Raw genomic sequence first — 27,932 nt, forward strand, 5'->3', positions numbered from 1 at the left:
AATTATGTCCACTCAGGAATTTCTCATTTTCACCACTTAAAAACACCCAAAGCCGCTTTGAGGCTTTTCCTTTTTTCTCTCCCACTTTTATTTGCTAGGTAAACACATTTGTGTGAGCCCTGGATCCCACAGCATTCAGTTTCTGAAGCATCAGCTTAGAAGCAGAGCAGCAGCGACCCAGACAGCTCCAGCAGGGCATCCTGGCTCCTGCTCCTGACACTACAGCTCATGAGAATGCAAAATCCCAAACCACCCAGCTCCTCACAAGATCATCTCCCAATGCAGAATGAAGCAGAAGATGTCATTTTTGCTATCTGTGCTAAAACTTATTGATACCAGGATTGCCCGTGAACTCCCTCACAGGTTGAATTGGTCCCATGAGCCAGTTTTGTTTCTGCTTATGAAGTAGTGCTGCAAGTTTAACAGCAGATCAAGGCCTCGCTTGAGGCAGGTAGGAGGTGTCCTGTTACTTCAAACACTTTGCAGCCTTTACAAGAGGATGCATGGGTCAGTGCAGTGATACCTACTGTCTCCTTCCCGGGCAGATGTGGATATGCCACACCAACAGGTACAGCCCCAAAGAGAGCATCCATGCCAGGCTGTCAAAACTGCACAACTGCATGATCTCTTGCCTACCACTACATCATTCTGCCCATGAAGATGCTTCTGATAACCACAAGAAGATAGACAAAATAAAGAGAAGCAGAAAATTTGGATCAGTCCCTGGCCTCGACATATGTATACATATACATGCATACATATGAATACATATGCATGTCTGTGCCTGTGTGTGTAGCTCTGGGCAAGTCCCTTAGCCTCCTCATTTACTGGAAGTAGGAGGGTAATACCACTGCCCTAAACGCACTGTAAAAGCCAAGGGCTGTGTAAATATCTGTAGGCATGAGGAAGCCCAATATCTGCATCTCCGCCCCACCACTGCAGATAATGAGAAATTTCAGCAAAGACACACCACTGAAATGTCTCATCAGCCCAAGATCGCTGGCAACAGGCCAAGGAGGTTGCTGGCAGATATCCCATGACACTATTATGTCTCTTTATATTGCCTTATGTTTTGCACATCTGTTGGCCTTCTTGCCAAAGAGAAAGCAGGGAGTGACTCCTCAAACAAATCTGCTCCATGCCTTTAGCAACGTGAAAACCCCTTACAGTGGCCAAAAACCTCTTTCCTCTGAAAGCAGGTTGTCCTCACCACATTGAACCCCAGCTCATTCAAAAAAAGAAGTTGTCAGCTAAGATCATGGTACCATTTTGCCAGGCTGGCCACACCATGAACTGATGTGCACCACAAGACCACATCTCTGTGCAGCCTCTGCAGCATCTCACAGGAGAAGGGGGGGGTGTGAGAGGGAAGTCACTTTTGACAATGAAAATGTAATGGAACATTTTGTATCGATCTATGGTGGAGTTAGTCATTTTTAGAGTGACTCGCCTCTTCTTTCCACCGCCAAATTATGGACTACAAGAAATGAGCCTAGATAATGGGCAATTTTAGATGCTCTAAGCCCAGGTTTTTTTTCCTGCTGAAACAGCATCCCATGATAGTAGATGGACTGAGCTCCAGAGGAGATGCCCTTCAAGTTCCCACACCATTTACCAGCTACAAAGAAGTTGTCTCTAACTAATGGGTAAAACAGAAAAAGACCAGTATGGAGAGAAAATGAGAAACCAGAAGAAAGATCTGGAAAGCAACAGCAGTGGAAGAAGACACACAAAAAAAACATGCGGATCAGGCATAAATAAAAAAAATAAAAATAAAAACAAAATTAAGAAAGAAGGAGGGGAACCAGATTTGGGAGGAAAGGTGAAGTTGTTCCTGCTGCTTCAGGAAAACTCAGAGCTTTATGGACAGTGGCCATAGTATAAAGACCAATAATTAAGACCAATTATTTCCAAAAGGAGAGAAGAAACCTTGAAAGCTTGGTGACAGTAAATCTTTCCTTGATTCCTTCGGTCCTCAGGACTGGAACAAAACCCATGCAGAATCTATGGAAAGTCCTAAGGTCTTTCTCATGAACTGAGAAGTATGACACAGGAACCTGATGACCAGTAAGATTTCTAAGCTCAGTTCCATGGAAGTTAATGCACAAAGACCTGAGTGCAAAGATTACTTTCCTTTTACTAAGGAGTGAATACAACACAGAAAAACCTACTGCTCCCACCCATTTCCCATTAGATCTCATTGAAGTGCAGTCTGTCTCACTTGAAAAACAATTCATAACATATACATCCATATTAAATACATACACACACACACAAGCCCACCTGTCATTTGTTTTCTCTGGAGGACTAACTTCGATAACATTAAGCAGAATTTCCTTATGCACTTGCCTATTAAGGTTTTTGCAGTGGTGCACATACAAAATTTCATGGTGTGTAATCACCCAGCTCCTTGCCAGATGCACATGGCATTCAAACTCAGCCAAGAGACCTTCCAGTTCTGGAATTCAGATGGGATCAACACTCTCCATTCGAGGTAGAAACTGATACTTTATACACTGAAAGATGACTAATACCAGTAGCTGAGTTACAGCATAACTTTTAACACACAGAAAAGAAAAGTTAAGGTCATCTTGACTCTCATCTACAGCATCCCACAGTGTCCCCTCCCACAGCTGCCTCACTGCTCTTTTTTCCTCCCACAGCTTTTCTCATTTTCTGCCCTCCTCTTCAACCTTATTTCCTTTCAGGTCTTCTCACCTCCTTCCATACCCATTCACCCTCCTCTGTCTATCCACTCTAGCACATTAAATACCCTTCCCATCAGCCATACTTCCCACCTCTGAAGTCCTTTTCTTCTAGTAATCCCCTTTATCTAGATTTCTATCTCCAGCAACCATCCATGCCCTCCCTCACCCAGCCCTCAAGTGCACATTTGTCCATCTTGGATTGCAGACTCTTAAGGAAAAAGACTGGCTTCTTCCCCACTGTTAAAGCATTTTTATGAGGTGGGTAAATGATAAATAAGCAGTCTCAGCATTCCAGGGTAGCTCAGTGTCAGCTGCCTCCACCGAGCTCCCTTGGTGTTTGCGTTCCCTCTACAGCAAACTAATCAGCACTTAAGACGACTTCTTCTTTATCTCTCAGCTACAAGGCTATTACTTAAATTTTATCAGCATTCTTCAAAAACGGTTGAGAAAGGAAGGTGGGCAAACAAAGGGCCTTTACCTGCACTGCTCACTCATAAGCTCCAACCACAAGAACAGAAACTTGTGGCAGCATGAACACACACAAACTAATAAGGGGAGAAGACAGCCAGAAATAACATACTGGGATTATTTCAAACCCCAGACACCTCCAGTTTTCAGTGGGTTTTGGTACTGGCAAACACACAGATACTGAAGGAGTAGCTACCAAATATATATTGACTTTTACCAGCCAAGTATCTCTGCTTTGGGGAGAAGAGGTAAGTGGAATGCTGATATGGAAAACCCTGTCAAGGAGAAGACAGGGTTAGGCACAACACAAAAGGCACCAAGAGGGACCACAAAGGGACCAAGAGACCCATGCACCAAGAAGAACATACAACTCTCCATGTCAGTGCTGAGCACTGAAGCTGCTGTCTGTTTGACAACAACACCCACACATGATAGGGGATTTGTGCAGTGGATGCAGCACTTTGCAAGAATCGTTAAGATGCTTATTCAACTAATTAAGAAAAAAAAGGCAAGAGTACTTGCTAGACAGCTCACTGGGCTGGTGCTATCAGCTGGTTCCTTATCTCAGCAGAACCTGAGCTGTCTGAAGTTTCCCAACACCACATGTTGCTGCTCTCTGGCCCCTCTGCACCACGTGGACCTTCCCCTGCCTTCCCCAGCAGTCTCCAGCCCACACAAGGTCACCACCTCCACTACCTCCCCCCCAAATGCTGACCTTCACAACCCCCAGCCTAAAATATTCTTCACTCACCCACTCAGAAGCCACATTCCCCTCAGTCCCAACAGTTTCAACAGTGAGATTACCTGATAGAGCCTTCTGCACTCATGTCTCTGCAGATAACTAGCTGATAACTAAAAGAACTGCGGATAGCATCTCTGCTGGGAAGTATCAATGAGAAGTCTATTATACTATTAGGAACCTCATCCTTACCCTTAGGAAAAATAACATTTTTTGTTATCAATTTCATCTCAACTTAGCCATCCTTAGACTGCACAGCAAACGGAAACACATTCAAGTAAATCACTTGGAGAGAGAACACTAAAAACATCCCGCAGTTAAAGGAGATGGCCATTGCAGGCAAGGCAGAGACAAGAAAGATGCAAATAACATTAAAAACTGAAGTTAAAGCATTGTTTTCTAAACAACAGAACCTAGTCATGGAATCATTTTGAATTGGAAGGAGCACTTCAAGGTCATCTGGTCCAAATGCCCTGCAATGAACAGAGACATCCACAGCTCCATCAGTGCTCAGAGCTCGGTCCTCCTGACCACGAGTGTCTCCAGGGACAGGGCACCAACCACCTCTCCGGGCAGCCTGTGCCAGTGTCTCACACCCTTATCATAAAAAAACTTCTTCCTTATAGCCAATTTGTATCTCCCCTTACAACATCCTGTAAGAACAATCAAACCAACAGAGCAAAGGGAGAGCTACCTGAAGGCAGTTCTCTGTGCAGCAGCCTTCCCCAAGACACAGACTGAAGGGCTGATGCCTCGTGCTGCCCTGGATACTTGCCCAGAAGTTCTCACATTGTTCACAGTCTCATGCATAGAAGGGCAGTGGTAGGCACGCTCCTGCTGAACCCGTGTTGGCTGAGCTGTCTAGCAGGTAGAGCTTAAAAAGCCATTTTGGGAAAATATTGCCTTTTTATAGCTTATCTAAGTGCAGACAGCTGCCTCGCTTCTCTGAAATAGAAGAACTTAACAGCCACGTTTGAGGGACAGATTTGAAAGGTTCCATCTTCTAAGAAACAGCCTACACATCCAGAAACAGAAGGCCAGATTTGTTTTTATACTGGAACCCCCTTCCATATGTTAGCTGTGCCCACGGATTTGCAAAAACCCTGCTCTGAAAACGAGATCTTCATTCAGCAACAGGCGACAAGTAACTTGTCTCTGCCTTGCCATAAGGCCCGTTCCCACTAAAACCAGTGGCAAAACAGCACACAATATACCACATTTTGCTGAAAATCACTGGTGTTTAAGCAGTATAGTGGAGGAAGAGAGCGCTAAACATTACAGAAACAAATCTAAGTTCCGTAGGAACATCCCGAAGCTACAGCTGATCCACACCTCGCTGTTGTTCCCTTTGGGATCAGCTCACAAAAGGCTGTTGTGATTTGGTCTGGGTGATAGAGACACAGCCTGCGTTCCCAGGTCAGCCCCAGTCCCATGCTAGGGTCACGGTGTGGGGACAGGGAGGACTCTGATGAGTGGGGTCCTCCACAGGACAGCTTACAGATCCCACGTCAGCCTGGAGCAGCCCCCGCAGCCATTCTACCACCAACAAGTTTGTAAGTACAGCATGGATAATGTCATTTTCCTGCCTTTCAGCAATAGCAAGCCCTGCAAGCTTCTTCAGATCAAAACTAATGAATTCCCTTGAATTTAACACTGGACAAGCTGACACTAATGAAGCAAATAGTTCTGAATGTAACAGGATCTTACAGTATCACCTCTTACCAGCAACAGTTGGACCATTTATCTACAGGACAATGGTTTTTATTTATTTCTATTCTTTTAAGTGAGCGAAGGGGGGACCAAAGACAAGGGCCTGCTGTGAAATGACCAAAATTCCCATGCAAACAACCCATTAGCAGTGTTCAAATGCAATTTAAATTACTAGTTGTTAAAGTGCTCCTCAATTTCATGGTAAGTTTCCAAGGAAAATTACATGCTATGTACTATTTAATTGATTGTTTTCTACTTCTCAACATCCTTTTATTCCCTCCTCCTGTCTTTTCCTTAATTTCAAGAGATGATAATGACTTTTCAGGGAGGAAGGGGGAATGGCTGGCAGAGATAAGAGAGATTTACCTGAAGAATGAGCATGTAGGAGGGAAGGAGCTGCCAAAACAGACAGCTTCTCTGGGACACGTCCGTGTGATATTTTCGCAGTAGGGGTGTGAGACAGCACAGCACAAGAACTCCTTCCCTCTCTGCTGCAGGCAGCCACACTTCCAAAACCTGAAATTTCTTTAAAATGCAGTCACCCCCCACATCAGGGAACTGGGGAGCCCTGTGCACAGTTAGCCAGTAAGGAAGCAGGAGCAATTCATTTGTCCCTCCTGGGTATGCAAGTCCTTGAACTGACACGCTCACCAGAGGCAAACAGGTTTTTCTCATCTGAGAGATCTCACCCCAAATGCAAATACCTGGTTCACAGGAGTGAATTTCCCTCAAAGTTGACTGAAGAATGAGGCCAAGAGTAAGGCCTCCTGCTGCTTGCAACAGCTGTTTCACAGGAATGTGCATTATAAAGCTAATAACCACAGACATTTCTTAGAAGACTGCACTCTGCACAGATACTAAGGAGCAGCAGCACAATTAGGTAAAGTGCCATCTGGAAACTCCAGAATAATGATGCATGTTGAGGTCATGTCACATACTGCCAACATACATCACCTTTATGAAATACGCAAGATGACTTGGTTTACATTTAAGCAACTGATGTAGAAATGCTTCTTGCCCAGAAAGGTATGATTTTATTAGAGTAAGAGAAATGAGTTTAACATCACTATTCAGCATACGGTTGTGAAATGCCTGCTGCAGGAGCTGAACATCAACAGCCATGTGGAATCAGGAGATTTGAACTTGTCCCATACTTGCCACACGGTGCCTCAGTTTTTACGCCTGCACCCACCAGAAAAACACAGCTTCCCTCTACCTGCAGACATACTTCAGTGTTCCAGTGCTCTGAAACTTCTGCAAAGCATCAGACATGTAGAGGCATCTATGTATAATCTTGCCTCCTTGCCCACATGTGCTATCCCCATGTTATCTGGGGCAGATCTTCTTATCTGCTGTGGGACGGGTGCACCCAGCCCTTGGAGCACACCAATGGGTCACACAGCAACAGTGTCACTACTGCCATATCATACGTGGTGCCAGCCTCGTGAGTCGTGCTGTGATAATGTGATGCGACAGCCAGGCTGAAGGATGGGCAGTGAACCAATCCTGCTTATTTGGAAACTACAGCAAGTCGCCTGCATTTAATGCATCATTACAAGAGGCTTAAGAAACACAGGTGTGGAGCTCTCTAAATCTAAAAGTGTTCAAGTTCCATGGAAGCCATGGAAAGCTTCTCAGGCTTGAGTGTTTACAGGGTGCCAAGCTGAAGGAGAAAAAAAATCTTTACAGAGTTGTATTAGTTTACAAGTCAGCCCTTAATGGCTCCATTCCTGGAGCAGAAGAAAATCCTTCCCACTCATCTGCTGCAGATCCTGGTTAGCATCAGCAATCACTTGATCTGCCCAGGTCCCAAAGAAACACCAGAGGGAGAACACCGGTAGCTGTGCTTCCAGCCCTGGGCCCAGCATCCAGAGGGACACTCAGCCTTCGGATCCATCCAACGGAGACATCTCACGGGGAAGGTTCTGGATAGATTACCAGCCCCAGTGCATGGCCCTGAGTTCCATCACCCACTGGGCCTTGCACCACTCATCCTGGTCTTCCAACAAGCGCAGAAAGGGAGAGACTGCGAGGGGAACAGAACAGCATCACTTCCACTCCTGCATGCTGCCCCCAAACACCAAGCTGGGCTACAAGCAGCTGGCAAAGCCTGGACATGTCACAACCCAATGCTACGGACATGGGGCCGAGCTGGAAGCACTGTGCAGGAGGCACACAAGGGCAAAGCGCAGTGCACATGGAGTGATGGACCTTGGCTCACCACATTGTCACATACAGCCAAGGAAGCAGGGTTCCTTCAGCAGGTCTCCAGGTGAGGTCTTGCATGCTGCACAGCCCCATACGCAGCCCCAGCTTCCCATTATCCAGCCCATCAGCTCCTGTCTCTGCTCAGGCTGTGAATGCCTTTGGGCAGCAGTTGTTTGGCCCCCTCAGTACAAGAAAGACATTGAGGTCCTGAAGCGTGTCTAGAGAGGGGCAACAGAGCTGTAAAATGTCTGGAGCACAATGGGGAGTGGCTGAGGGAGATGGGATGCTTAGTCTGCAGAAGAAGAGGCTCAGGGGAGACATTATTGCTCTCTACAACAACCTGACAGGAGGTTGTGGCAAGGAGGGGGTCAGCCTCTTCTCCCAGGTAAAAGTGATTGGAAGAGAGGAAACGGCCTTAAGTTTTCACCAGGGGAGGTTCAAGTTGGATATTGGGAAAAGTTTCTTCCTAAAAAGAGTGGTGATGCACTGGCACAGGCTGTCCAGGGGAGGTGGGAGAGTCACCATCCCTGGAGTTGTTTTAGAACCATGGAGATGTGGCACTGAGAGACGTGGTCAGTGGACGCAGTGAGGATAGGTTGGGCTAGGTGATCATAGTGGGCTTCTTCAATCTTAATGATTCTGTGGTTGTTTGCACGAGGACGAAGCCCAGCACAGCAAATTGATCCCAAAAGATGCAGTAATCCAAGTAGCTTGTTGAAACAAGGATTAAAACGCAACTGAAGTCTGCAAGCTCCAAACCCATCCTGTCTGCAGGAATACACCCCAGCAATTCCTCTGCCACTTCCTGTGAAAAAATGCTCTTCAGCTCACATCCTACCTTTGAGCAAATTATGCCAAGCGCTTCTTGCCCAGAGCAACAAATGCCCAGTTATGCATCCAAAAGATCTGATCCACAACCCCAGGAAAACCAAACCTCCTAAGTAGTATTCATCCTCATTTAAAAGGACAAAATTAAAACACAGATGTAACTTTGTAACAAGAGGACTAAAGCTTAAAATCAGGGGAGTATGATAACAAGTTTGAATCAGCCTGAAAACACCAGTTAGCAGAGGAGGCACAAGCACCACTAACCAGCAGAGGAACTACATGTCGTATTTCAGCAGCGGCCCTTCCCAAGCACAGGATGAGGTGCAGTAATGGTGTCTGAGGCACAGGGCTGGCTGCTAGGCAGCCCCCAGAGCTGCCACTGAAAGCTCTCTGTCCATGTTACATGCTCCAAATGACAAGAGGAATGCAGTGGTGGATCTCCACTGCAGATTCCTGAGCATGGCTTTAGTTGCCATGAATAAAACAGGAAGCCAAGCCTTCTCCAGGTTCTCCCCTATCCCCGACTTTCTGGATGAGCCACAGTTTCCTTTCAGGAAGGAGAAAGGAAAGGGGGAAAAAATAAAGAGAAGCAGTATCAGATGGAGAAAAAAACTTCTCACTAGGGAAAATAAAGAGTAACAGGAAAAGCTATACGCTTTTCCTTCGTCCAGTTAAACATGCTAAACTTCTGCAGTTCTCTAACAGGATGGTTAAATATTAACATTTGAAATAAATATATCTATGTGTTCAACAGCCTTTTTAACATACACACTCGCTCAGGAGACAGGAATCTTTCTTAAGCTGTATTTTACTTGCTGACCACATGCATATATACCCATTTAACTCTACACTGCTTCACTGCCTCACTGCGTTATCCAGAAACTAGAAGAGCGTGACTGAATGGAAGCGTAAATTATCTTTATACCTAGGCCTGGAGAAACATTTTGCCTTTGAGCCCAAGCCACTAAAGTTCCCTTTCCCTGCTACAGAAGGCTTTGCTGGGTCAGTTTCTGCTGACTGCTGATCCGCATGCCTGCCTCCACCAGCAGCCACGCACGCACATTGATGCAATCCCACTAAACGAAACAAAAAACCCAGGTCGCTCACTAAAGCAGCAGTGATGCACTTACCAGCATCCAGGCAAGCTCCTGCACTAATACGCTTCCCTCTCGCGCAGATCAAATTTGGAACAAGGTCCAGCAGCAAAAGAGAACTGAAAAGTGACCACAACAGGCTTCCAAAACAAGAATGAAAAAAAAAAAAAACCCCTTACTAAAGGAATTCAAATCCTGCTTCCACCAGACCCTGAGTCACCTCCCCTCCTTGCAATAGATCAGAGCAATGGGTAAACATTTCCAAATATGGAGATCAAAACTCCAAAGGATGTCAAAAAAATCACCCTTCTTTGTCTGGCTTTGGCACGGGGACGACTTGCCCCTCTCGAGCCTGAATTCCAAATACTGAGCACATCACCATTGCTGACCTGAGCGCAGTCTGAACCTGGTGCTGCGCGTCGCTGCCACATCCTGCCTTACACGGTTCCTGACCCAGTGTGTGACAATAGGCGTTTTTGTCCCCTTCCAGGGATGAATAGAGAGACACAACGGGGCAGGTCCAGAAGGCATCATCTTTCATCTACAATTGCTATTGGAAACGTTCCTCTCATCCCTTACCTTACCAGAAAACCCAATAGGTAAATTTAGTCTCTGTTTATAGTGATCAGGAAAGACAAGACCCAGCAACCAGTCCCTCTGAGAGGGGCATCAGGCCAACCCGGCCAGTAAAGCACAATCAGGACTGCACATGGCCTTGAGGTCCTGATCCTGCTGCTCAACTGGGACAGGGAAGCGTTCTCCTCATCTGACTCAGTTAGTTCTTTGCAAAAAATATATAGTTAACACTGTGGAGAGGAACATGTCCTGGACAAGCAAAGATCTCCCCGCATCTAAAAAGAGCTCCAGGACAACAGCATCCCTAGATCCCAAAGTCATCTTCCAGCCTGTAACCAAAAACCTCTGTTTCAATAGGAGCCCCCAGGCTTCAAGAGAAAAGGCTCACTGCTACCTGGGCAGAGATGCACAACACAGGGATGCCATGGCAGACAGAAGCAGATTAACACCATACTTCTCCACTCCAACAGCAATGCTCAGCCTGTGCAGCAATGTGGGAAGGCAGACATCTTGCTTCCAGGGCAGAGCCCACCCTCACACAAAAGCTATTCGCTCCCACCAGACACAGCACGGCCCTCTTCCACCGGCCCACAGCTGCCCTGTGCCAACCTGCAGCCCAGCAGGAGGGGAACGCGCCCACCAGCATAGCAAAACCTTCCCAGCCCCTCTGCCCCAGCAGCCTCTCAGTAGCTGTAGCCAGGAACACAGCGCTGAGGAATGTGCAAATTGGACGTTTGCAAGGGGAACAGGCTGCCCAGGCAGTTGCTACCAGAGTGATTCCCCAGCACCACCCACAAGATGCTATTGAATTTGTAGGAAAGGAATTCCAGAGCTGACTCTGCCCATGTATGGCCACAAAAAGTAGTGAAAAAAAAAAAAAGTGTCATTATGGCCCATCTGGCTTTCACTGATACCAAAGCACAAACTGCAGGAGAAGCCAAAAATCCCTCAGTAACAGTAGCTGCACATTTACTTCCAGCGGCAGGGGTCAGGGCCCAAGACAGTGTGAGTTTAGTCACTGACACCACAGGTGACAGGAAACATCTAAACCTGTGCATCACAAGAAAACAAAGCTTTCTCTCTTTTGAAATAAAACATTTAACTCGGTCATCTGTCACTTCCACTGCAAAAAGTAAACCTTACAAGGCAGCACAGCACACGTCCTTACAGACAGTTGTAGAGGCAGCTCTGAACAACCAACAGCTCAGGTGGCACTGAGTGGCACAGCCAGGCAATGCCAGTGCACTGTATTCCCAAAACGTGGACTGGGACCAATGGTCTGTGGGCAGCTAATCAATTATTCTTCTTAAACCCCCTAAAACCTTTCCCCAGAGCTATGTGTCCCACATAGCCAGCAGGAAGGATGTCCTCCATGGTCAGAAATGGAAACTTTTTAAGCACTACAGCCACCAGGGCAAAAGATGCTCCAAAACCATGGTGAGATCGGTTGTAAATGTCCATGGAAAAGTTCTGCCAACTTAGACATTTACAGCCCATCATAAAAAACAATTCCTAGGTATTGTCAGTGCCAGGAGAAGCAGCAGGATGAAGCAGAAGGAAGGTAAGAAAGGGAACAAAAAAAAAAAAAATCCATCCTTGGGAATGCACCAATCTCTACTGCTCCAGGCTCCCACAGCACTTTTGGAGCCAGGATCTCCTTAACAGTTAAATGCCAATACCTCGCCTGCCCTGCCAGCAGGGGAAATATCAGCTGTGTCAGCTCAAGAGGCAAAAGGCTTACCGAACCAGAGAGGAATGCAGGCGGCAGTGGCACACACTGGGGACAGGGAAATGAAACCCCAGGGAAGGCTGTAACTGCTGCTGCTTTGCACAGAGGTCAGGCGAGGTACGCTTTATGGCTCCTGGGGCTGAAGCTTGGCTGTGTGACCTTAGCAGGACTCCCATGCCAGAAATGAATATCACTGTTAGAGGGGCTGGGGGCACGGGGACCGAGCACACGAGGACAAGGCAGCTCCTGGCAGGCAGCCCAGTGCAGCCCTTCAGTGCCCAGAGCTTGAGAGAAAGTGCTGCAGCTTCATGGGAACAGTGCCAAGGATGGGGCACAACAGCAACCCACCATCCAGGATTAAGGATGTGTGTTCCCTCCAGCGGAGTCTGCTGATTGCAGACCCCTCTATGTGGCATTAGGATGTCTCTTCAGGTTCCAATTGAAATGGCACTATGACTTCTCTTGCTATTATACTTAAACATTGGTACCTAAGAATGAGCTGAGTCAGCGCCTCTGTTTAAGAGTACCTTTTACTCCAAATGACAGAGTGATTTGTCATTTGGACATATCTGTGTGCCACCACAGCTGAATCAGGGAGCTCTCAGCTGCACCACCAGTCCCCCTCCTTGCCATACTCCCAACCCTGCAGGGTAAAAGTAAAAGTTCAGGGGTCTGGGAATAAAACCTAATCCAAGCCTCCTGCACAGCAGCATAGCTCATTATCACTTGGACAATCAGTCAGGCGTGACTGATTTCCTTAAAATAGTATTACAAAAGCAGGATTCCCAGAATATTTGATTCATAAAAATGCCTTGAAGAGGCTGAAAGCACAACTTGCACAACAGACGTAGCACGGGGACTGCTGCAGCATCACAGAGATACATAAACCCACAACCCCTCCCACAACACGCACAAAAGCAGGCTTAGGACTTGCAAGCTGAAGTCCTGCACAGCCAAAAGTTAGCACAAACATTTGGGACAGTTCCACTTTGCAGGCAAAAGCAAAAAACCAGGTGCAAGGAATAAATACAGAAAGTAAAGCAGGCAAAGCAGGTGCTGGCTTGTAAAACCTTGGCCAGAGAGACTCCCCAGGAGGTTGAATCTGGTAGCTTTGCAACAGTTTCACAGAGACACAGTAGAGACAGAAAAAGAAGAAAAAAAAAAGAGAACATGAATGCATATGCATTCCTTATTGCCATATATAGTATATACAGACATTTGGTATATACACCCTCAAGCTCTCACATGCCATCACAGAGCATATCCTATATATGCATTGCACATCCTTGGTTCCATGTGCCTAGATCTGTACTGCACCCGTGTACGTATACACATGTCTATATGCATTTCTTATGCTTGCATTTGTCAGCACACCCAACCACCACCCATGAACGCGTGCTGCCACACAACGCACCACGCAGCCTCGACACTCACAGCTTCTTGCTGGTGCTGAGCCCTTTCTCTTCCAGCTCTCACTGAGCAAAGAGCACAAGGAAATCACCGTTGTACCCCATTTTCTAGTGATCCCAACTCCTCCACAATCAGTTAAAAGACTTTTCTCCCCTAAAAGAGTCACAAACAATATGCTACTGTCATAAAGAGCCACAAATCCTTCTGAGAAGTCACCCCATACATCTGTGACACGTGGTTACATACCGGCTCCCGCGCTGCACAGCCTTTCTGGTGGGATGAACTCGGAGCGAGGCTTCTGGAGACACGCAGGGTGCTGCCAGAGTCACGACTTTGGGTTTCTTTCACAGCCCTGCAAAGAGAAGAGTTACCATGTGATGCATGCTGGTTGGGCTTCTGACGGCTCTTCTCTAAAACTTGCATCTTAACCCACACAACTTCTGGGAAACGGAGCATTTTCCTTCCCCAGCTTTTTTAGACTGAAGCCTCCGTATTTCTGGACTGCTTTACAGCAGCCACCCTCTGTGCCCCATGAAACCAAACATCACCACCTCTAATCACCGAGCTCTAAGGTGCCACACTAGGAACGTAACCAGATGTGACAGCTTGTAAAGGTAGGGATGCAAGGCATAAATTGAAGCACAAACCCTTAAATCTGTCCTTTGAGCCAACAAAGGAAGCAGGAGGTATTATTCCTGTTTCAAAGCTCGTGGGATTTGCTGTTACTTTAACTGAGTTACTTTAACTGAGTTGCTGCTGTGTTTCCCTGTGCAGCAGATGCAGGCAGAGCAGAGAGGTCAGCCCACCATTGGCCAGGCCATACAAATGGCACCCTGCATGCATGACCCCAGGACACGCTGCTGAGTGCATCCACAGAGATAGGCGGCATCTGAACTGCACACTCCTTCCTGCCCCTGCCCAGCATCTCATTCCAGCCACAACCCCAGCACTCTGATATCCCCATCCCTGCTGATGACAAGTGCAGGATCACTTCATTATTACATCTCAATACAAAAATACTACTGCTGTTTGCTGCCATAATGACGGAAATGCTCAGTTCAGGCTTGTGCTTGCTTTACCTGAACCACTCCTAAGGATGTGCATGAGCCCACAAGTCCACCAGCAACATACAGCAGAACACAAGAGGTAGCTCACAGTCCAGGTCTCCAAGCAATGGTACATCTCCATCATACCAATGCCACAAGAGTACACTGATGTCCAAACTGACCCCTGTGGCACCTCCCCAGCTCACCCCCATGGACCCTGTGTTGGCAGCCAGCCCACAGAGCCCATGTGTGGGTAGGGCAGGTACAGAAGTCCATGAGAGCCTCAGTGCTGCCTTCAGGTGCAGAGAGGACAAACGGGGCCAGAGATAGCAGCGGCCTCTCCCACTCACCACAGGGTTAGGAAATTAAGATGAGTTACTGCACGGTTTTATTGCTGCTGAATTCAGCCACGGAGCAATTTCTCTTCATCCATCAAGGAGGAGACAAGTATAAGCAAATATTATGGTTGCGCAAGTTTACTTTTCATTCTAAAATGATGTAGAGTTATATACAATTTAGGTCCTTCCCACAGGCTCCTGGCAATATGCCCTTCGGTCTTATCTGCAAAGGCAGAAGACAACAACATTCCCCTCTGGTTCCAACACTGTTTCAATTCAATCCACAACAGCACCTCTGGGAGCTCCAGGTAAAACAATATTCTTGGGATCCAACCTGTGTTTAGAAGACCTTGGCTAAGGTTTGTCTTTCAGCGAGTTTAACTCAAGAAATATTTATCAGATCAGTTACAGGATGCCAGCAGACTCAGCTCACTGACCCACACCCTCTCCTCCCTGCTGTGGCTGTCCCCATCGCTTATCCCACTGCACGGCCACAGGCTTGCAGCAAACCCACTCCTCCCTGCCTCAGCTCACCTGAGCTCAAGGTTACCCATATCCCAGAGCTGATATGGGGCCGTAGGGCAGCACCCTGTCCCAAAGAAGCACCTGCCCCTCTCTCTGATATGGCTCCTCAGCGATGCCCATCCCCACTTTGGCTCAGGAGAAGAGCACAACGCACAGACATACTCCAGTGATCACCATCAACACAAGTCTTTGCTCCACTGGAGTGCCCAGGGAAATACTTCTGAAGACCAACCCTAAGGAGACACCTCTGGGTTTCCCACTTCTCCCAGCAACCTCTGTGGGGAACGTTCAGCTGCTTTTGCAGCAGAAATACCACTAACAGACATCTGTTTGCTGTACACAACTCCAGCCCTTCTCTAGCTTACCACAATGGATGCTCAGCGGTCAGCACGTGTCTAATTCTGATTATAATCCTGCACCAAAAGATTCCAGATTGCAATTACAGCACTGCAAGAGGTAACAGCAGAAAGTCCCTTTGGTAACACAGCTCAGCAGAACACAGCTCCCATCTGGCAGAACCCAACACAGCGGTGTGCTCATGCCTTCAGAGCAGCAGCTGCAGGGACAGACTTCCCAGTCCAGGCAGATGGATGTGCACACACGTGAAACTCTATTTTTATGTTTAGTGCAGTACAGACCACTTATTTTAATGCACCCTCAAGCATTTCAAAAGGCAGTTGTTTGTCATTTAAAAGCATTTTAAAGCAAAGCCAAACAGCAGGAATCAGTTGGCACAGTCAAAGCACTGAGCAGCCCCTGAACAAAGTACCATAATAGGGACTTATTAAAAAGTATTTTCTTCTTTTTTCCCCCCCCACTAGCTAAATTTCAGGTACAGTTCACAAAAAAACTGTTCAGAAGTTCTAAAGCCATCCCAACTGAAAGATACAAAGGTGAAGGTGATCTAAGTGCCAAATCCTGAGATGTGATGTCCAGAAGCAGCCCATGCACTACTGCTGACACCAGTGCTGTGCCACTGACAGCACAGATCAACAACACCTCACGATAAAAAACACCTTCATTTAAAGCACAAGAACAATACGTAAAGCAAGGCTTCCTGTTTACTGATCTACCTTTAAATCTGGTTTACGCTTGAAAGTCTTACAAGTACCCAGAGTTCAATTCCTATCATTGTTTCCTTAAATCAATACTGCTATACTTGTAGAAGCTGCAGCCTGAACACCAATACAGCTGGGATAAAGCAGCCTCACATTGGGAAACTCAGTATCAGCCTGAGCACTCCAAGGAAAATTGGAGTTGTAACTGCTCTGGTTGCCAGTTTTCAAGCACTGACAAGTTCAGAGAGTCAGCCACCAGCACAGCCTGACAGGGGTCTGCTCCCATAGGGCTGGCAGGTACATGTACAGGTCCCCACATGACAGCCCCACTCAATCTGACCTTTTCATTTTAAATGAAAAACACTTAAAAGCCTGCACTGCTTTGACATATGCATTTTTATGTCTTTCCCACACGGTTCCAATATTTGTTGTTTGCTGGCCAAAGTCCCCAGCTCAGAAATCTCAAGTTATTTCCTCTGCTCCAGCAGTTCTGACCATCACTGGCAAAGCTATCCAAGCTCCCCATGCACTACACAGTTAGGACAACAAGATTCTTCCTATGAAAATCTCAGCTTGGAGTCTTACACTGCCTTAAAACTCAGGTTATACGCACAGGAAGCTCTACCTAAACCTGAACACATGCCCTGAGACACAGACCCATCTTGCTAACGCAGGACACTGATGCCTGCAGGATCCCTATCAGCCTTCTGTGCTTACTTGTTTCTGTGCTTCTCAGGTTTCATTTATTAAACTGCTCAATTCAAAAGAACATTGCTGAAGCTATCTAACACAAAGATCATGCAAGATAACTAAAGCTGGAGACGTTTCCTTTTTGCTGCTCTTCAGCAATGCCAGCAGCAGCACCTGCTCAGAAATTCACCAATACACACACCAACAAACTGATGGGCCCAGCTGCTGCTTTCACTTGGAGGCCGGATCCTGGGATGGTGTAAAGCAACAAGCACGCCATGCAAATCTGGAGTTATGATCTACAAGGAAGCACATGTCCTTTTTTATTGTCCTCAGCCATGAGCTGTCTGCAAATTTGCCACCACCACACGTGTCAAAATGGGCAATCATGGGACTTATCACTTCCAAACGCCTGGTCCTGGTTGCAGCAGGACCTGTCAGCATCAGCTGTGATGGGAGGAATCAGCAGCAACTGAACAGCAAACCCACAGGCTGGAGGGCAGGACAGACTGTTCTAGCATGCTCCTTCAGGCACAGTGGGGCTGAATCCAGCTTCCTCAGATAGACTACAGTAGTAAAACACGTGGGAAGTTACTCAGGCATGATGCATTTAGATAGTAGACAAGGAAGCTGCGTGCAGCTGTCCCTGCAGTGCCCCAATGGCTCCCACTTGGGGCACTTGGGCAACAGCGTAAGGATGGCAACTGCAGTGCTATAATGGGTGGCAGGGTGGCAAAGTTTTTGGTTACAGCAAATGAGAACGAGCCCAAATGCAGTAGCCACAGATACAGAAATGAAAGAAAAGAGCTGTTTACCTTTAGAAGGCCTCAGGTGTGCAGAGATCTCCAACAAGAGATGCCTCACCTCCACTGCCAGCCCTTCAATGATGTCTGGGAAGGGGTGGATCCTGGCTCCAACCTTTCCAGTCACTCAGGTACATTGCATGCACCTGAGCTCCCGAGGCTGGCCCTGCTTTCCCACCAGGTGCACAATCACTGTTTGAGGCTGTGATTTAGCATTTCCACTACAGCAACCCAGCAGCAGAAGCCACAGCACAGCCCTGTTATCGTAAACACACAAAAAGATGGAAGGGAAAGAAGGAGGGCTAAGGAATGAGAGGAATCCGTGTGCCCATGCCAGGGAGCTCATGGGTCCCACACTGGAATGACCTTTCAGCAGTTCCCCGCACTGCCAGCTGTGATTTATGGGTCTGTAACACACACCAGGACTGGACCCCGTATTTTCAAGCACAGGCTGCTGGTCTCATCCCGTTTGCATCCTTGGAAGTGGAAGATTTTCAGAGCAGCCTCATTGAGTCCCCCCTGCACGCACCGTTTGCTGTCTGCATTTTGCTAAGCCCCGTCAGAGAGACTTCGAGCAAAAGGGGGGCAGTTCATTTTCTCACTTGAATGCACCCCAGCTTCTTGATCAAAGAAGAATAATTGATTTCACTTTCATTCTCATGCAGTATAAGAGCACCACAGAGCCTGGGTTTCAAACAAAGGATAATGTTTTGCAATTCAAAAGTAAAAAAATGCCATTCTTTTCCCCCAGTCTCACTAGGCAGCCCCAGCAGAACACTGCCCGTCTCCCAGGTCTGAAGTCAGACCAACAGTGACCAAATGCATAAGGAAGCGGAGGACAAACACTGCATCCCAGTTCCTGGAGATAGAAGGCATCCGGCTGTCCCCAGTCTCAGCTCAGGGTCCCCTGCAGCCCACGTTCAGGCTGAAATCCCACAGCACAGAGACAGCATTTCTGCACCCATATGCTGTCAGTGGTGTTGCTTATGATAACAGCAACAAAAACAGAAGTTAAATGTTATCACGAAGTACTATCTTCCTTCGTCCATTTGAGATTTAAATGGCAAGAATTTGAGGGTAAGGGTCACCTCTTCCCAGGCTTGTTCGAGTTACACCACAACTAAACCCTTGGCAAATGAAACTTTACAGCCCTGAGCCAACCAGAGACTCTCTGTGGTTCAAGGCTTTCGTTTTACCCAATTTCTGCCAGGTCGTTTGAGAACTGCTACAGCTACTGGGCAGCCAGCTGGACTCCCCACTGCTATGCCCACTTATAAACATTACAATCCATCACAACGTTTGAAAAAGAACAGCAATGTAGGACCAGCAAATCTCTCCATCTGGTTTAGAACCGTCCATTCCCTCCTCACCCCCGTCTTCACAGATGCCTAAGCATGAGTTATCTTCTTTCATTTTCATCTTACTAGCAAAATTCTATAGTTTCAGACTTGGAAGGAATACTTTCAGCTGAGGTTACAACATCTATATTAAGAAGAAGAAAAAAAGAACAATTTCTTAGTGTAGTTGCTCCACCAACCTTCTTTCCAAACAACTGGATCAAGAGGCTGAGTACACCTATTTCTCCAGAAATAGAAGAAAAATAAAGAGGAAAAAAAACCAATGGGGCAGAGGGGCAAAGGTTAAAATAGAAGCGTGGCAATCAGCAGCCTTATCACTGAGTGCTTCTCATGAAAACATGTTTGTTTCCAACAAACGTTACCATCACAAATGGAAAAATAGGAAAATGAACCTTTTTGCTTTACAGAACTAGGACTGAATTGTAAGCAGATATTTCCTGCAGAAAACTCAACCTTGACAAAAAGTCATTTATACCAAATATAGATTCAAAATCTGGAGAAATCCTAACGAGTCCTACTAACTACACTTACTACATTTCAAAACTAGGAGGAACACAGGTGTCTGTAGACACATCCACCCTCTGAATGAGAAAGTACAACTACTTCCATTATAGATGAGGACTGTGAGACATAGAAAATCTATTAAAAGGCTGTTTTAGTTCAGATTACCCCAGCTCCAGTCAGAATGCAGGTCTCTCACTGTGTTAGGCCCTTTGGAGGCAGTTTTTCAGGCCACATTCTGTAACAATGCACTTCTCCCTGCTGCCACAGAGCCCAAGTTCCCATGTGAGGCTGGGGAGGAAAAGAGAAGACAAAGCCCACACGAATGTCTGTCCACCTCTTCTCACCAAGAGGAAACCAGAGCATCATCCCCCACCACCACCACCACCCCAGGGTGCACGAGCCTCAGCATCAACAGCTAAAATAAGGTGCTGCATGATATCCCCAAAACGAAAATGGTAGAAGCTCAGTTTAGGTCATGGAGTTACAATGGAAAGGAAATGTGATCCTAATCCCCTGGCTCAGCACTCCTGTGAACCCACCGTCCTGTTGCATGGCTGTCTTAACACCTGTCTTAACACAACAGCCTGACCACCTGCCTGCACGACCACAGCTCCACACCCATCTCCTACGTGTCAGTCAGGGAGCCACCATTGCATCATACAGCGGTGGGGATAGCAGGGACAGGAGCCCCCACGTACACCTGTGATGCACTGGTTGCATAGCACCAGTTCTGTCTGCACTCCTGTCTTCCAGCTGGGCAAATAGGGCTCAAGTTCAAGCTCCAATAAGCCCAAAGTACCATGTAACAGAAGTGGCCTCACAGGCTTCCATGGGAATGCTGCCGTTTATCCTCCTGCCAAAGGGGTAAAAAATGGTTGCAGTTTATAACACAGTTTCCTTCTGGTAAATGCAAGTATTATTGTTTTTTTTTCCTCTCCTGATTAAAAATTAAGAACAAAAAGTCTTCAGCCACTCTGTGCTATTTTACCTTGACCTAGAGAAGTAGGTACACTGGATTTGCACATTTCCTTTGTTCTATGCTCAATACAGAGAGCGGCTATAACAGCTGTACTCCTGGACCTGCACAACTCAGTTCATTTTGTCTTTCTCTTTCTCTAGGAAAAGAATGAGGCTTTTGGTTTGCAGAATGGTGAAGTTATCAATTCACAGAATCATAAAGGTTGGAAAAGACCACTCATTTAATCCAACTGTCAACCCATCACCACCATGCCCACTAACCACATCCCTAAGATATCTCAGCATCTCTCAGCTCCTTCACCGGCATTCACAGGCAGAGATCCCAATTCTGCCCACGTAACTGACATTTTCTCAGCGCAAAGATCCCTTGACCATTAATTCTCCATTTTCTTCCAAGAGAATGCTGCACAAGTTTTCTCCAGCCTGATGTTCCTGAGCACAGTATTTCAGAAAAGCACAGCCTACTTGTCTCACATGCCAGCACTGTGTGGGTGCAACATCACACCACAGTGCAAAACACTTTGAGACCAAGGAAGATCTCTTCAACCTTCTTCCATCTCGCTGGTGTGATTCACAAGAGCACCAGGCAGTGTAACGCTGCAGTCGTACCTGTCCTCACCCACTCCTACTCTACCATACTGAGCTTGTCAGCAGGAGTTTCATCACCGGCACTGAAGCCAGCGCTTAATTTATCAAAGCGATTGGTTTGTTTGTTGCTTTTGTTAAACAAAAAAAAAAAAGTAGGTGAGGGAGAAAAATAGAAAGGAACTTCTGGAGACAAGGATCTCTCTATCAGACTTGCCAGCTGCTGTTTTCAAAGACTCACGTGGCACAGCACCACATCAGCTGGCATCCAGCATGCAAACAAGCGAGGCCAGCTCCACACCAGCCATCCACCAGGCTCCAGGAGAGGTAGCAACTGCAGTCAAGAGAAAAGAAGGAGAAAGATTCACACTGCATCCATCACAAGAGGTATGGCCACATGCCTGGTCATCACCCATGAAGGACACAAAGAATAAAGTCACGGAGGAAAAAAAGCATCTCTGTAAGCAGCCACTGTCAGAGAGCAGAGGCCACACACAAGCCAGCAGTCACAGGGCTGACCATGCAGCACTGAGAGATATCACACAGCCTTCAGTCCAACAACAGAAGACATCTGCGGGGGAAGAGCTGGCAAGGGAAGACAGTTTCCTATGAAACCAGCAAGACTGCACATTGCAGAGGCTAACAGCAGCCATTTGCCCACAGCCACCATATATCCTGTTACAACTCCCTGAAACACAGCTGACTCGATCCCCAGTCTTTATCAGTATTCACAGAGACCAAAGAAGGTCAACAGAGTCGTCATCCAGGAACAGAAAACAAGCACAGGCGAGCTCAATGGGAACTTGACAGGACAAGAATGACTGCAGTCACAGAGGAGCAAGAAGAGCTCACAAGCCTGGCCCTCTTTTGCTGAGGCTCTCAAAGAAGACAAAACCCCTGACCTTTGATTAAACTACGCTACTCTCAGAAGAGGGGGTGGTTTAGGGGCCCAGGGACTCAATAAGAAACTATTTATCTCAAGGTCACGGGTTCATCCCCTCTCCAAGTTCTTTTGCTTAGTCAATTAAAAGAAGGGACTCGATCTGCATTAAAAAACCTGTTACTAAGGGCACAGTCAGATACTGCCTTGTGAAACAGGTGGATTAAGAAGATACAGCAGCTCTGCAGCTCCTTGCAATCACAGCAATGCCGGGAACATACCAGAGTGCAGAGCACAGCCTGCTTTTGTGCCCAGAGCAGCAAAGCATAGGAGTGGACCACCAGCAGGGCCTCCAGCACCAGCCTGGACATCCCCACAAGAAGCACTACTCATGGGGCTTATCCTGCTCTGGCCTCCAAGCCAGTTCCAGGGAGACTCACAGCATCCCTGAGGTGCACAGAGGCCAAAAGCCCACCACAAGGTCATGGTGGGGACAGGGAGTCTTTGCTGTCTGCAGTCCAAACACAGGGGATGTCCACAGACATCTTTCAGCCCTCAGCCCTGTGGTGCTACAGGACACTCCCACAAAACCCCTAGAAGAGGCCATATGAGCCTTTCCTGTGGCTGCCCTGCTATCCAGCCCATCCAATGACACATGCAGAGAGAGAGCAGGGAGGAGAAGACATCTCTCACCGCACCACTGGGCCCAGAGCAATGTGTGAATCAAAGTTAATGCATATCTGAAACCAATTACTGATAGAAACCAAACTATCTAGGAACTCCAGCTGCTGCTTCAGAGTTCCCAGTAATGAGTGTAGTCAAAACCTTTTCTTATTTTCTAACCCAAAAAAAGCAGAGACTAAACATGCTCCAGTACATGGGGTACGCACACATCTCTGTCTTTTAACAGCTTCCCACCAAGAAAATCCAATCCCCCCCCCAAAAAAGTTGCTCTGAGGTTTCATAACATTTTTAACATCTGCATACTTTTTCCCTATATTTCCTTTCATCCAGAAGCAACTTTCAGCTGAGAAAGGATTCAAGCACAAACTCATGGCAACTCTGACAGTAAGACCTGACCCTCCTTTAGTCAAGGGAATGAGCTCCCCATGCATGATGGCTGGTGTGAATAAAATGGTGAAATAGAGGGTCCTGGAAACAAGTGGGAAGCAAGCAGAGCTCAGAGCTCCCTTCCATTTCCCACTGAGGGTAATTATTGCAGAGAGGACCGCATATCCTTTTGGCTTTTAATTAGTGGCAAACCAAGTCAACCTCGGCTCATATTAGTGAGAAACTATTAGGGGCTATGGATCTGCAGCCAAGGAAAACAAATCCACACCGGTCCTTCACCCCAAGAATAACTTCTGATTGTCAAGTACAGTTACCAGGGGAATGAATAGCTTCTCCTGCAAGCGCCTCAGTCAATTAAACTAATGCAGACAAAAAGGCCAGGCAGCGGTGGCTGCAGAAAGCACAGGGTGAGTCAGATGCACGCGCCTGGCAAACAGGGAGCACCAGGAGCAGGTTCAGAATGATGATGGAGATTAGCAGTCCACAGCCACCGTGCTACCAGAATACACTGGAGGCTTCTCCACGGGATGCTGAACAGGAGAAGCTGATATCCTGAGCTGTGATTCATATTTAGCAGAGAACAACAAAGATCTGAGTGAGGAAACGCCTACAAAAAGTCCTTGATTTATCTGTAATTCAGAACTGTCCCATTGCTGCCTCACACCCCACTCAGCAGCCTTATAATCCTGCCTGAAACTCGGGGCAAAAATCACCACAAAATAGAAGCTGGGAGAAACAAGTACAATCCTGGGCCCTTTTTAAACACGAAAGCCAAACATTTAAAACATCCTGATCATCTTCCTAAGCACCCACCAAAAAAAATCCAGTTGCAGCAGGAACTTGCTTTAGGTCAGGCTGCTCTTTGCAGATAGGCACTAATAATCCATACACCAGGATGATTCTTTTTCCCCTTGTGCAGCTGAATTTTATTAAGATGGGTATGGATCTTGGAGGCTACGCTGACTTACAGAACCTTCCTTATTTCTTGCTTTTCTGTGATGTGCCATAGCTTCATACTCTTTGAAAACAATTAGCCAAACACCCCCAAGTTCCGCTTAAAAAGTAAGGGAAAACAAAGCAGCAGGGAGTTTTTGGAAAAAGGCAAGGCAGCAAACAAAATCCACTGCTACCTCCTTTTAATTGGGTTTTAACCAAGTGTGTATGTGCATATCCAGGTCTAAATCCCACCTCCCCCCTGAAAAACTGAAGGAAGTTCTGCTGTGGTTGGTACAGCCCGACGTCACCAAGGCAGTGCTATGCAAAGTTGAGCCCACACTGCCGTGGACGTGTCCCAGCTCAGACGTGTTCCTCTAACGGGTGCTGCTTGGATCCCAAGCATCTCTCTAGAAAAGTGCAATGCTATTTAACTTCCTCATGAGCTCAAGCTGCTGCCAAACATCTGCTGTGATTAGCTGGTTTGTGTTTGTGAAGTGCACACAAAAGTTATCACAAGGAAGGAACTGGCTTATTTATGGATGTGAATGCTGGACCGAGACCTAAACCCACACTCTGTATTTGCACATGTGGCCTTATCTCCCCTCCCAGATATCACCGTCTGAAGCGAGGATGGAGGCATGAGGTGCTGCCTTGAGTGCTCTCGGCCAGTAGGTCTGCGGGCTCCAAGAAGCCATGCTGCAGCTGATGAGCCACCCAAATTCCTGCTGGCAGGGGACTTTGCAGCAGGTTACACATTACTCTTGGGTGTCCCTCCCTCCCACAAAGGCCTCCGGTGACTAAGTGCTGAGGAATGAGACAGAGGAGCCTGCACAGCTCAGGGGCCACCATAAAGAGCGCTGCAGGAACAGAGCTCCCCAGCAAAGAGCCCAAGTATGTTCTAAATGGACACAAGCAACTTCATGATAAGAATTATATACGCTAATTACCTGCAATAGCACACCAGCGCCTTATGTGACTTAGAATTAGACTTACATGACTCAGAACTGCTTTGCACCACACTGCAAATCCTAGACATACAGCGCTGCTCTGCCAGAAGCTGCTGCTCTCCTTTCCACCGCAGATACATTTCAATACTTATCAGGTCTCCATCTTAGTCACATTCTGCTAACACACACTTCTGACATCCTTTTCATCTTCCCCCATAACCAATCTCTGTCCCCATGTCAAACCCTCTGCCCTCCTACCAGCACTGTCTGGGTTATCTTCAGCTCCCAGGACTGGAGTTCAGCAGACCTCACTGCAGGCAAAGCCTCTGCTTGGGTTCCCGGGACTTCCAACACACGCAGCTCGGAGAGCTCACCACTCTCCTCTGGATACTGTAACAACCAAGAGGCTACAGTTCATAGTTAGAGATACAGACAACACAAGACAACAGTGTCCATGGAATAGGGAAGCAAAACAGTGAGAAGGGTGAGTAGGAGTCCTCAAACATAGCAACATCGTGCCCAGAACTACTCATGCCATTCACGAGGTGGATAGGCCTCATCTTGTTCTGGAGATCAAAAATGTTTGGAAATATCTCCATTGTACCTCCAGTAGAACGTGCACAGCTAAAACACACAGAAAATATTCCTGTCCTAAAAGGCGCTTCTACTGGAATAGCTGGAATTAGACCAGATGGATCCAACGTGGGACTTCCTGATACACACAGCCAGCTTTGTACACCCAGTTCCACCCATGAATGAGGGCACACCCTTAGCCAGGTATGAATCAAACCATCTGAGACATGAGAAATTTATCAAGAGCTGTTGAAAAAAGAAAAAAAGAAAGAAAAAAAAACAACAACCCATAAGGTTGTTCCTGCTTCGCTGCAATCTACCTTCAAGGTATGGGGAGCAGCCCTGAACAAAACAAACCTAGAGCCAGCAGATCACTTTTGTGAGAACTTCGTGGATGTGACAGAACAATCCAAGAGCTAAAACACCACCCCAGGCAGAAGAAAAAAAGGGTGCACTCAGACCAGAAGCACAGGCTACTGCATGCAGGGAACTCAGTGGTGCAGGTATGGGTATGACAACCCTGTGAGTGTCCTCACACTCTCCAAGGGAGGACATGACCCGTGCAGGCAGCCACCGTAACATCTTGGAGCATGAATCCTCTTTTTCACTCTAAGGAACATGGCAGAAAAGGAATATACGAGGCAGTGTAAAGAAGAGGTGACAACCCATACCTACTCATAAGGCAGCGGGTGGGGATCACAAACCAACATACAGATGCCGTAAGTACAGTGAGGGGATATAAGCTGATCTCACGCAGAATAACTTACAAAAAAAGATGCCCTGCAGGGACCCCTGTGTGCAGTAAGGAAGTGAGCTCTGCTCTCACAGCTCCTTCCCTTTTCCAGCTCTCTATTGATAACCACAGCCTCCACATGCACTCACACCCCAATTCCACAGCACTGCCTCACTCAGCAGAGTAAGACACGCTGTGCAAAGCAACAAAACAAGGAGCAGAGGCACTTCGTGAGCTGCCATCCTTTTCCCCAGACACTTCAGACACCTGGATGGGTGGAGTGCCTCAGAAAAGCATGCTTGCTTGTATTGTTTTAAACTCAGCTGCTGCTATGGCCTCAGTCCCAACTATCTATTCTGAAAGAGGAGTTACATGCCAAGAAAGCTGCCATCATCCCTACAGTAGCACAGAGGTATGCCTAATGCCACTGTTAAGAGGTTTAGGATTTATCTGCTGCACTCACAAGGTGATCTCCTGTTCTGTATGAGGATGCCTATTGCAGTGAGGGTACTGCCATTCTGCATGCCACAGAACCGCTTCAGAACAAAGGAAGCCAGACTTCTCTCTAGATAACATGAACCCTTTCGCCCACTGTTTCTTCCCCCATCTGTCTGCATTTGAAGTAAATTAGGATTTGAAGTAAATTAGGTTCAGGAACATGCTTAAACCCTTGCATATCTTTAGGCACACAAGTGGCTGCAGAGAATTCAGCTGGATTACTCATGCACTTGAATTTCAGACTTACTATGGAGAAGGTTCATCAAGCCTTCCTTAAATGGCAAAGATGCAGTGCTGTGTTTCCCAAGCATTGCTCTGCACATCCCCATGAACTCTAGGAAGGAGAGAATCCCCTGTGAACACACCAAAGTGGGACTGTGCTAGAGAAAGCAGAACAAGCATTGTGAGGACAGGCAGTCTCCCATAAAACATCCCCCTATACAAGTGATGGAGAACCACCACAGCTCTAAAGGAAGCCTAAAATTGGTGGTCTTACGTACACAGGAAAAAAAGCTACTGAAGAATATACTGATGATGTGGAGTCTCCATTCCCCTTATTCCACTCAGTGAAATATGTTATACATAGATATCACCTGGACTTCAACCATTCTCATGGTCCACTTTTGGACCTCCCGCTATCACAGCTTGGATTCAAAAGCATCCAAATGCCAGAGGCAAAGACCAGCTTCCACACTTAGCCAGGCACTTTGATGCCCACACACAGTTCTCGGCCCCCAGTCAATGATGACAATAACGCATAGGAGGCTGGTAAAAGAGAAAAAGATGAGGGAGATGGATTGTAAAGATAAGTCCAACTGCAATGCACATTCAGAGTAATCTTCAGAGTTGGGTGGAAAGATACTAAATTCACTCTGTATTTACAAACTTCTTTTTTAACTATTTTTCTCTGTTTGGTTATCAGTTATGACTGCAAACCTG

At 46.9% G+C, this 27,932-nt stretch overlaps 1 protein-coding gene across 7 annotated transcripts in view; it reads right to left on the reverse strand.

Annotated features, from left to right (window-relative positions):
- The window catches only part of LOC116217055 (lipoma-preferred partner homolog), a 149,506-nt gene extending 122,165 nt beyond the window's left edge, over window positions 1-27,341 (reverse strand). Inside the window, exons 1-3 of one of the 7 annotated variants that reach the window (XM_031555155.1) lie at window positions 27,241-27,339; window positions 13,717-13,822; window positions 13,495-13,623 (exon numbers count right to left, since the gene is read on the reverse strand). The gene's annotated coding sequence lies outside the window, so the exon portion shown is untranslated. Of the gene's footprint in view, window positions 1-9,791; window positions 9,916-13,494; window positions 13,624-13,716; window positions 13,823-17,942; window positions 18,084-21,596; window positions 21,692-27,240 lie in introns of those variants that run through there. The other 6 variants (XM_031555158.1, XM_031555157.1, XM_031555152.1 and 3 more) reach the window with 6 other exon arrangements.
- Between the last annotated feature and the right edge of the window lie 591 nt (window positions 27,342-27,932).

This window comes from Meleagris gallopavo, chromosome 11 (assembly GCF_000146605.3).
Source record: "Meleagris gallopavo isolate NT-WF06-2002-E0010 breed Aviagen turkey brand Nicholas breeding stock chromosome 11, Turkey_5.1, whole genome shotgun sequence".
Classification (NCBI taxonomy): domain Eukaryota; kingdom Metazoa; phylum Chordata; class Aves; order Galliformes; family Phasianidae; genus Meleagris; species Meleagris gallopavo.